Genomic DNA, 9,935 nt, shown 5'->3' with positions numbered 1-9,935 from the left:
GATGAGATGGACAAAAAGAGGATCACATGTGAGAAAGCTAGGGTGAGAGTCAAGGAGCAGCAGAAGGAGAAGATCAAGGAAAGGGGGAGTGAGGGGAGGTGCAGGAGACAAGCGGAAGGTGTACATGTGTAATGGGCAGTTGGAAAAGGAAGAGGGGGATAGGAAGATGGAAGGGACCAGAGTATAAAGATATGGTCAGAGACAGGATGCATGGTAGATGAGAGGGGTGATGAGAAGGTGAAGAGACACACCGAGTGGGGAAGAGAGATGTAGAGGTAGAGATGGGAAGATAAGGGGAACAGATAGCTGGGGTGAGGAAGGGATGGATACAGAGTGTGGGGAAGAGGAGACGTGTAAGGTATATGTGCTGAACGTATATACAAGTGAAGCTTGTAATGGTTACATGTGACTACAGTTTTCTACACTTCTATTTTTATTAAAACAAACATCCCACCGAATATCATGGAATACTGCACGTCACTATTTACCTGCCTTCGTTTATTCAGCAGTAAATTGTAATTTACTGTATTACCCTCAGGACACATATAATTCCAAGCGTATGAATCCAACTATGAAAATTAAAGGAAGGATAATTACATACCTAAAAGCCAGATGTGTCTCCAGGGTTTTCCACACTTCACCGAAATAACCTCTGACAGGGAAGATTGGTCCTTTCCTTGTCAGGGTTACAGACGGAGGATCCTGAAACATTTATTAACTTCCTGCACATTGCTGAATAATTTCTCTTCTGGCTAACTATGCAAATTATTTTGCACTATATTGCCAGTTACATAACAATAGTTTATGGGATGGAAAGGAAATTTATTACTGACGTGTTTTCTATTTGGCAAATTATTGACAGTAAAGCAGATGAAACTTCCTGGCAGATTAAAACTGTGTGCCGGACCGAGACTCGAACTCGGGACCTTTGCCTTTCGCAGGCAAACGCTCTACCGACTGAGCTACCCAAGCACGACTCACGCCCCGTCCTCACAGCTATAATTCTGCCAGTACCTCGTCTCCTACCTTACAAACTTAACAGAAGCTCTCCTGCGAACCTTGCAGAACTAGCACTCCTGAAAGAAAGGATACTGCGGAGACACGGCTTAGCCACAGACTGGGGGATGTTTCCAGAATGAGATTTTCACTCTGCAGCGGAGTGTGCGCTGATATGAAACTTCCTGGCAGATTAAAACTGTGTGCCGGACCGAGACTCGAACTCGGGACCTTTGCCTTTCGCGGGCAAGTGCTCTACTTGCTCTACCGAGTTCGAGTCTCGGTCCGGCACACAGTTTTAATCTACCAGGAAGTTTCATATTAGCACACACTCCGCTGCAGAGTGAAAATCTCATTCCAGTAAAACAGATACTTGAAGAAATAATGAAGTACCAAATCCTCGAAAGGATAATGAATTGTGTTTGTAGCATTTGTAGCAACGTGTATACACTGGTGGCTGAAAGAATTAGTGGCTGGTGCAGGGCCAGTGCCATAGCACTGACGGGTGGTGCCAAGATGTTGAAACGTCCCCTTGGAAAATTATGTATTACTGTGCTGGTAAACCTCTTGCGTTATTTGTTTTTCAAACAGCTGAGCAAAACTGAACGTAATTAGACATTTCTCTCTTTACTTACTCTGATCATCACTAAACTGACACACAATACTTTTAGCGTAACGCAGTCTGACTTTCAATAATCCCCACAAAAGAATGGCCCTAAGTAACAGTAACCTATACCTTTCATGAATCACTTACCTCACAAAAATCTTCGTTAATCGAACTACTGCAATACAGCGAGCGCCAATACTGCCAGCTAAATAAAAGATTCTAAGTACTGAAGGCACTAACTACTGTTAAGTATAGTTAGCAAATGAAAGATTTTGATGGAGAACAAACAATGTATTTACCTTAATAGTGTTCAAACGTCATAATTTATATATGACATCCATCTTCATAAATTTCCTTCTTCTGGCATACACACGCCCAGGTCGTTCGCTTATAGAAACCTCTCAAAACTCTGGAATCTCTCCACATCCACCACTGCTGGCGGCTCACCTCCACTACACAACGCTACGCGCTGTTCACATCCAACTGCCCAACACTACAATAGCGAATATTCTAACAATGCCAACCAGCCACAGACTGCACACAATACAGTCAGTGATTTTCATACAGAGCGCTACGTGGCGTTATCAACATAAAAACCTAAACAGCCTACTCACATTGTTTACCATTTGCACTTCGTTTACTGACTTTCAGCATTTCCATACGTTCTCTGACGGCACGTATTTTTCGATTGCTACAAGCCTTTCACTTGCAAACAGGGTAAACGTGGTAAGTGGATACAGAGGGATTCATATGGCATAAAAATCAAAGAAAAGTGAAACATTGTGAACAAATAAGCTGAACAACAGCTTCGAGAATACAAAGGAAACAGGAGACGGGAAGTATCATCCGAGAAGACAAAAAGAAATACAATTAAAGATGGCGGCTCCGTCGTGTTTCATGCCCAAGAAAAATAGCAAAGGTACCAGCAACAGTGTCGTTTCCGATATCTTTACAAGTGGAGTGGCGTTATGCATTAAAAGTGTAACAACTATTAAACGTTATTTGACCCTTTGCTTTTTCTCCTCGCATACTCATCTTGGTATCTCATAATACAATGTTTGCCTAAATAAACGGCCTTTTCAATTCCGGCGTTTAATTTTTTTCGAGAAAATAAAACCTAGTACCCTCATTTCACAACGATATTTTGCCGTTTCCACATCGTCACTCTTTAAATCTGGTGCTTTTAAAACCGCATCCTCTAGATGAAATAATTTTTCTGGGTGTTCTTTTCTAACTCGGAAGTCTAGTTCATTGTAACAAAATCATGAAGCTTTCGGTGAGTTAGTGTCTCCTTATTTTCATCAAAGTGTTGTACAGATTGCTACCTAATGACACGTTTATGTGCATGGTCAATGGAACGCTTATTATGCGTACGTTGCTTCTTCTCTCCGGACTCGCACTCAGGGGTGCGGTGATTCAGATTGCTGTCCACCTATGTAGATTTCAGTTTTATGTGGTTACCCTAAATCGCTTAAGGCAAATTCCTTGGTGGTTTCGAAGTAAAACACACAGCCAATTTCATGCCCTATCCTTCTCCAGTCCGAGCTCTTTTTCACGAAGATGACGTGCTACAGACGTGCAATTTAACCGACAGGAAGAAGATGCTGTGATATGCAAATGATTAGCTTTTCAGAGCATTCACACAAGGTTGGCACCAGTGGCGACACCTACAACGTGCTGACATGAGGAAAGTTTCCTACCGATTTCTCATACACAAACAGCAGTTGACCGGCGTTGCCTGGTGAAACGTTGTTGTGATGCCTCGTGTAAGGAGGAGAAATGCGTGCCATCACGTTTCCGACATTGATAAAGGTCGGATTGTTGCCTATCGCGATTGCGGTTCATCGTATCGCGACATTGCTGCTCGCGTTGGTCGAGATTCAATGACTGTTAGCAGAATATGGAATCGGTGGGTTCAGGAGGGTAATACGTAACGCCGTGCTGGATCGCAACGGCCTCGTATCACAAGCAGTCGAGATGACAGGCATCTTATCCGCATGGCTGTAACGGATCGTGCAGCCACGTCTCGATCCCTGAGTCAACAGATGGGGACGTTAGCAAGCCGGCCGCGGTGGTCTAGTGGTTCTAGGCGCGCAGTCCGGAACCGCGGGACTGCTACGGTCGCAGGTTCGAATCCTGCCTCGGGCATGGATGTGTGTGATGTCCTTAGGTTAGTTAGGTTTAAGTAGTTCTAAGTTCTAGGGGACTGATGACCACAGAAGTTAAGTCCCATAGTGCTCAGAGCCATTTTTGACGTTAGCAAGACAACAACCATCTGCTCGAACAGTTCGACGACGTTTGCAGCAGCATGGACTATCAGCTCGGAGACCATGGCTGCGGTTACCCTTGACGCTGCATCACAGACAGGAGCGCCTGCGATGGTGTACTCAACGACGAACCTGGCTACACGAATGGCAAAACGTCGTTTTTTCGGATGAATCCAGGTTCTGTTTACAGCATCATAATGGTCGCATCCATATTTGGGGACAACGCGGTGAACGCACATTGGAAGCGTGTATTCGTCATCGCCATACTGCCGTATCGCCTGGCGTGATGGTATGGGGTGCCATTGGTTACACGTCTCGGTCACCTCTTGTTCGCATGGACGGCACTTTGAACAGTGGACGTTACATTTCAGATGTGTTACGACCAGTGGCTCTACCCTTCATTCGATCCCTGCGAAACCCTACATTTCAGCAGGTAATGCATGACCGCATGTTACAGGTCCTGTACGGGCCTTTCTGGATACAGAAAATGTTCGACTGCTGCCCTGGCCAGCACATTCTCCGAATCTCTCAGCAATTGTAAACGTGTGGTCAATGGTGACCGAGCAACTGGCTCGTCACAATACGCCAGTCAATATTCTTGATGAACCGTGGTATCGTGTTGAAGCTTCATGGGCAGCTGTACCTGTACACGTCATCCAAGCTCTGTTTGACTCAACGCCCAGGCGTATCAAGGCCGTTATTACAGCCAGAGGTGGTTGTTCTGGGTACTGATTTCTCAGGATCTATGCACCCAAACTGCGTGAAAATGTAATCACATGTCAGTTGTAGTATAATATATTTGTCCAATGAATACCCGTTTATCATCTGCATTTCTTCTTGGTGTAGCAATTTTAATGGCCAGTAGTGCACTTTTTCTACCTTCTGATTTTAAATGTAGATGGATTTCCATGCGAAAACACAGTACGAGCAGATCTTGTTAGTATAATTATTCAATTTAAGATTCATAAATGTCGTAAGTGTTTGGCATGTAGTCTCAGCCCTGAGATAGCCTCTGGCTGTAGCAAGTTCCTTGCGAAGGGGGAGGGGGTGACGCATCAGTCAGTCTAGTCATAGCAAGTTCCTTGTGAAGAGGGAAGGGGGCTACATCAGTCGCTCTGATCGTAGCAAATTCCTTATTAAGGGGGACAGGGAGGTGCATTTGTCGCTCTGGTAGTAGCAAGTTCCTTGCAAAAGGGGGAGGAGGGCTGCAGCAGTAACTCTGGCCACAGCAAGTTCCTTACGAAGGGCTATGGGGGCGCAACAATTGCTCTGGCCATGGCAATTTCCTTACGAAGGGGGAGGAGGGACCACATCAGTCACTCGGGCTGTAGCAAGTTTCTTGCGAAGGGAGAGGGACCTCGCCCCACTGAGCTGGGGGGCCAGCACTTGGCAGGACACCTCTACACGTTTTCTATGTGAGTGGCCTACAACCGAACAGGAAAGAGAAACCTTTCAGCTGTGCTTTGTCGAGACGCCAGACGGCTGTTAAGCATCTCTCTGTCCACTGACAGTGGGAGTGTTCTGTAGAATAGATTAGATTAGATTAGATTAGATTAGTTTTTCGTTCCATAGATCCGTGCTGAGGAGATCCTCGTGGATGCGGAACACGTCAATATATATATATATATATATATAAGCTGAAATAACAATACTAATAGTGTGAATATATACAATACATCATTTATTTCTATTAAAAAATTCGTCAATGGAGTAGAAGGAGTTGGCCACTAGTAAGTCTTTCAGGCTCCTTTTAAACTGATCTGTATTTGTAACTAAATTTCTTATCATAATGAGATTTTCACTCTGCAGCGGAGTGTGCGCTGATATGAAACTTCCTGGCAGATTAAAACTGTGTGCCCGACTGAGACTCGAACTCGGGACCTTTGCCTTTCACGGGAAAGTGCTCTACCATCTCAGCTACCGAAGCACGACTCAGGACCGGTACTCACAGCTTTACTTCTGCCAGTATCTCGTCTCCTACCTTCAAAACTTTACAGAATTATCCTCCTGCGAACCTTGCAGAAGTAGCACTCCTGAAAGAAAGGATACTGCGGAGACATGGCTTGGCCACAGCCTGGGGGATGTTTCCAGAATGTGATTTTCACTCTGCAGCGGAGTGTGCGCTGATATGAAACTTCCTGGCAGATTAAAACTGTGTGCCCGACCGAGACTCGAACTCGGGACCTTTGCCTTTCGCGGGCAAGTGCTCTACCATCTGAGCTACCGAAGCACGACTCACGACCGCTACTCACAGCTTTACTTCTGCCAGTGTTCGCAGGAGAGCTTCTGTAAAGTTCGCAGGAGAGCTTCTGTAAAGTTTGGAAGGTAGGAGACGAGATACTGGCAGAAATAAAGCTGTGAGTACCGGCCGTGAGTCGTGCTTCGGTAGCTCAGATGGTAGGGCACTTGCCCGCGAAAGGCAAAGGTCCCGAGTTTAAATTTCTTATGTTTGCTGGCTGAGTAGTGGACCCCTTTTTGAACTGAAGTAAGTGCTTTTAAGTCCTTGTGCAGATCATGTGTGTTCCTGGTATTGTATGTATGAACTGAGCTGTTTGTTGTAAAAAGAGATATATTATTTAGGTCAAATATCGTTAAGGAGTAAATATACTGAGAGCCAGCGGTGTCGCGCCCAGCGCTAGGAGAGGGATTGGTAAAACAGATAATTTTTCCTTATACAAGCACTCAGGCACATATCGACTCAAATAATGGAAGGATAGACTCGCTTTGTAGATCTGACGCAAGATATTTTTAAGAAAAGACCGAATTCCTCCGTCAAGTGGACGCCAGACTTCGCGTGACACAAACAAGCGCTGTCACCCTCAGTCTGTGTCTCCCTCTCTTTGGTCTTACATGGTAATCTTCCATCCGAGTTCTATGAGTGGAGGTCAGGATTTCTGCATCTCTCTATCCTGCTGGACAGACGCGAAAAATTAACATGGTGGGATGGTAAACTACAAATATACAATCCTCCAACTGACGCAGCAACTGTTCTTGCTTCCCCATTGGCCAGCGAACGAACATGCCCATTTTTTAGGTATACCCAAAGTGGAATTCGGGTAGTATGTGGCAGGGAAAATTCGGTTTTTAGTTTCGGAAGAAGAAGGAAGTCAACATTCGGTGTAAATTATCGCCGGCGCGAGACTGATGTGAAGCAGCCTTCTGATTACCGCAGCTGGACTTAGCAGAATTCGGATTCCGATAGGCGGCAGCGCTGAATTCATAGGCGACGCTGACTGCTAGATGGTAAGCACGGGGCTACAGACTGCGGTTTAGGTTCGATTTCGCTTTGCTTACTCTAATACGTGAACCTTTCATTAGATAAATTTCCGTACTCCCAACAAATTTCTGTTTCTTAGTTCATAAATGGACTTCAGATTTGTTTCACGAGACGTGATGCTTTTCCCACATGAAATGCTCACACAGACTTCTCATAAATGATTTTGACTTCTCATAAATGATTTTGACTTCCTTTTGAACGGATACAGATCCTTTACACCTCCTGTAAACTTGATCCGCCTCACCCACTTATCTCTCCCATCCCCATCTGCTGCCGCGCCTGTATTCCCACGACCCATCTGCTCTCCATCTCTCCACTCTCCATACCCTCGCGCAAGGTGGCTTCAACCTACTCCCCCTCCCTGATGATGCCCTCATCCCCTCCACCTACCCCTTCTACCAACTTTGATCCTCCCCTACCACAGCCTGTGTTTTTTCCCGAGGGCACCCTCTCTCCCTTCTCTCCCTCTTCCCTTCCTCCCTCCCTCTGCCCCCCAGACTTCCCCTACCCCCCTACCTTCTTTCCTCCCCCTCTCATCTCCTCTACCACTGGCATTACACCCTCACATCTCTCTCCTCCCCCACCTTTTCCCCTTTTTGGCAGGTCCCCAGACTCGTACACGTGCAGTGAAAATTCGCGCGCCAGAGATTGTCGCCAGGGTTTTGTGTGTGCCATCGTGTTAGTGATTCAGTGTTTCGTCATTTGTGCTCCTTCGTTCACGTGTGACATTTCTGTCATCTCTGTTAGTGTCCCAGTGCTGAACGTTTTTAGTTGGACGCTGCACCTGTGAACGACTTCATGTATTTTAAATTTGTGTGTCTACTGTTGTCTATCTACTGTGTTGTTTCGTTTTTCGATATCTCCACTTGTATTGGATGTATTGTCTTGTGGTCGAAGAGCGGGGTAGTTTTGCCGCTGCCGGCCTACCTTGTACGAGGTTTCAAAATGACAATAAAGAACAAAAAGACTTCCTTTTAAGGCATGGCTAACAATCTGTTAGTCATAATATGACAATCTTTGCAGTTCTTTTTAGTATTAAGTTCTTGAAAACAGCCACAAGTCGCAGTTTGTGTTTTTTATTTGCGGAGAAATTCGGTCTTCTTTAGAAAATATCTTGCATCGGATCTACAAAGAGAGTCTCTCCTTCCATTAGTTGAGTCGATACGTAGCTGAGTGACTATACAGTGCGACTTATGGCTGTCTTCAAGAACTTAGTTTTAACAGTCGCTCGCCCTGCAGGCAATACCTACTCTTGTTAGGTTTCTGATATTATCTAATTATACGAGCTTACAGCCCCGACAATCGGAGAGGAACACATTTACGTTTCATTTGCATCTCCCCCCTTTCCCATGCTCTGCACACCTGATAGTTGTACAACTAATAGTAGTAATCCTTTAATGATCCACCATTTGACGCATTGTTGTGCACAGGTCAATGTTAATTAAATTGTTTTGATAGTGTACATCCCGACAAAAATATTAAAGATTATTTGTCATGTGGATTAAGTATTCCCTTTCAATACTTATTACATTTCCTTTCGCAATCAATTAGTACAGCACACAGGCGCCAATATTTTCGATTTTGGTGATATAAGAATGTCGAGTCTTCCCTCCAAAACTCAGAATCTGCGCACATATACAGAGGAGCCTCCTTATGCCTTCCACCCCTTATACCTTCTCCAGTGGCACTGTCGCTTTTTGCCACTTCTCAGAGTCAGTGAATTTAATGACTTTAAATGTAAACTGAGACGTTTGTCGGCGAAGGCATTTTTTGTGATGTGAGGTACCTACGAGCAGTACTTTGAACCTAACCGTGAGTCTACCTAATTACATGACCGAGCTGGTTCCTTCTATAGCTGGGACGAGAGCTTTCATTCACGAATAATACGTAGTACTTTGTTTTAAATAGTGCGTGGAGGCTCCCTGAGATAAAGTTATCAGGAAGAAGAAATGTGGAATTGCTAGAGGAGAAAAAGCTCTGAGCGCTCTTGTCACCAATCGTCGAAGGGACAGAAACGGAAAGGCGCTGAAAAGAAAGAATATGAATTTTCAAATGTTTTCTTTCAATTAAAACAGAAATACTTGCCGCTGGATTCTATGGAAAAGAAATATGACGAAAGTGAGTGAAAAAAGTCACTTTAATTTTCCGTTATTCACCCCTTGCATAAACCAAAAACTGTGTTAGACTGAGCGTCTCATAATCGACAAGTTTAAAATAATTCCATTGCTTTTCGCTCCTAACATTTCTCAATTTGGATTGAATCTATTCATCTAATGTTATGATATCTACTGATTCACACATTCAATAGATGAACAAAATGAAGCGATTACAGACCTAAAATATTGCAGGGTCGGTCAGCTGTTGTATCTAAAGTACGAATATTTCTGTGAACGATGCATTATAACCCTGTACTGCGGCTAATTGGATTCTAGGAAACTCATCCTAAACGAAATTTTACAATACCTTGACAGATGCCGAAGATGGGTCCGTAATTAGTCTTCCAGTGCAGATCACAATGGTTCAAAATGCTCTGGTAAGTTTACGTATGTGACGATGATATCTTCTAGGTAGTTAACACATGGCTGCACTGAGTTATTGATCTCAATATCGTTGAAACAACACCTGTGCACTAGCTACCATCAAAGGTAATTTTTTGTAACGATGAAGAACGAATAGGGCGTTTTTTGCTGCCAATTTTGGGATTAGTCTTCTAGAGGCATTTGTGAGTATACAACTGATAGACTAATTTTTGAGAAAAATTCTCCACAAGCGAGCATGGACAGCGGCT

General features: G+C 44.3%; 1 non-coding gene across 1 annotated transcript; it reads right to left on the bottom strand.

Moving 5' to 3' along the window:
- Positions 1-898: 898 nt before the first annotated feature.
- Positions 899-973, bottom strand: Trnar-gcg (transfer RNA arginine (anticodon GCG)). The gene has a single exon. It is a non-coding gene; the product is annotated as a tRNA-Arg (tRNA).
- Between the last annotated feature and the right edge of the window lie 8,962 nt (positions 974-9,935).

Source organism: Schistocerca cancellata, chromosome 4, assembly GCF_023864275.1.
Source record: "Schistocerca cancellata isolate TAMUIC-IGC-003103 chromosome 4, iqSchCanc2.1, whole genome shotgun sequence".
NCBI classification, from domain to species: Eukaryota; Metazoa; Arthropoda; class Insecta; order Orthoptera; family Acrididae; genus Schistocerca; species Schistocerca cancellata.
Note: the sequence above shows the minus strand (reverse complement) of the source record. Positions and strands in the feature narration are given on the sequence as shown.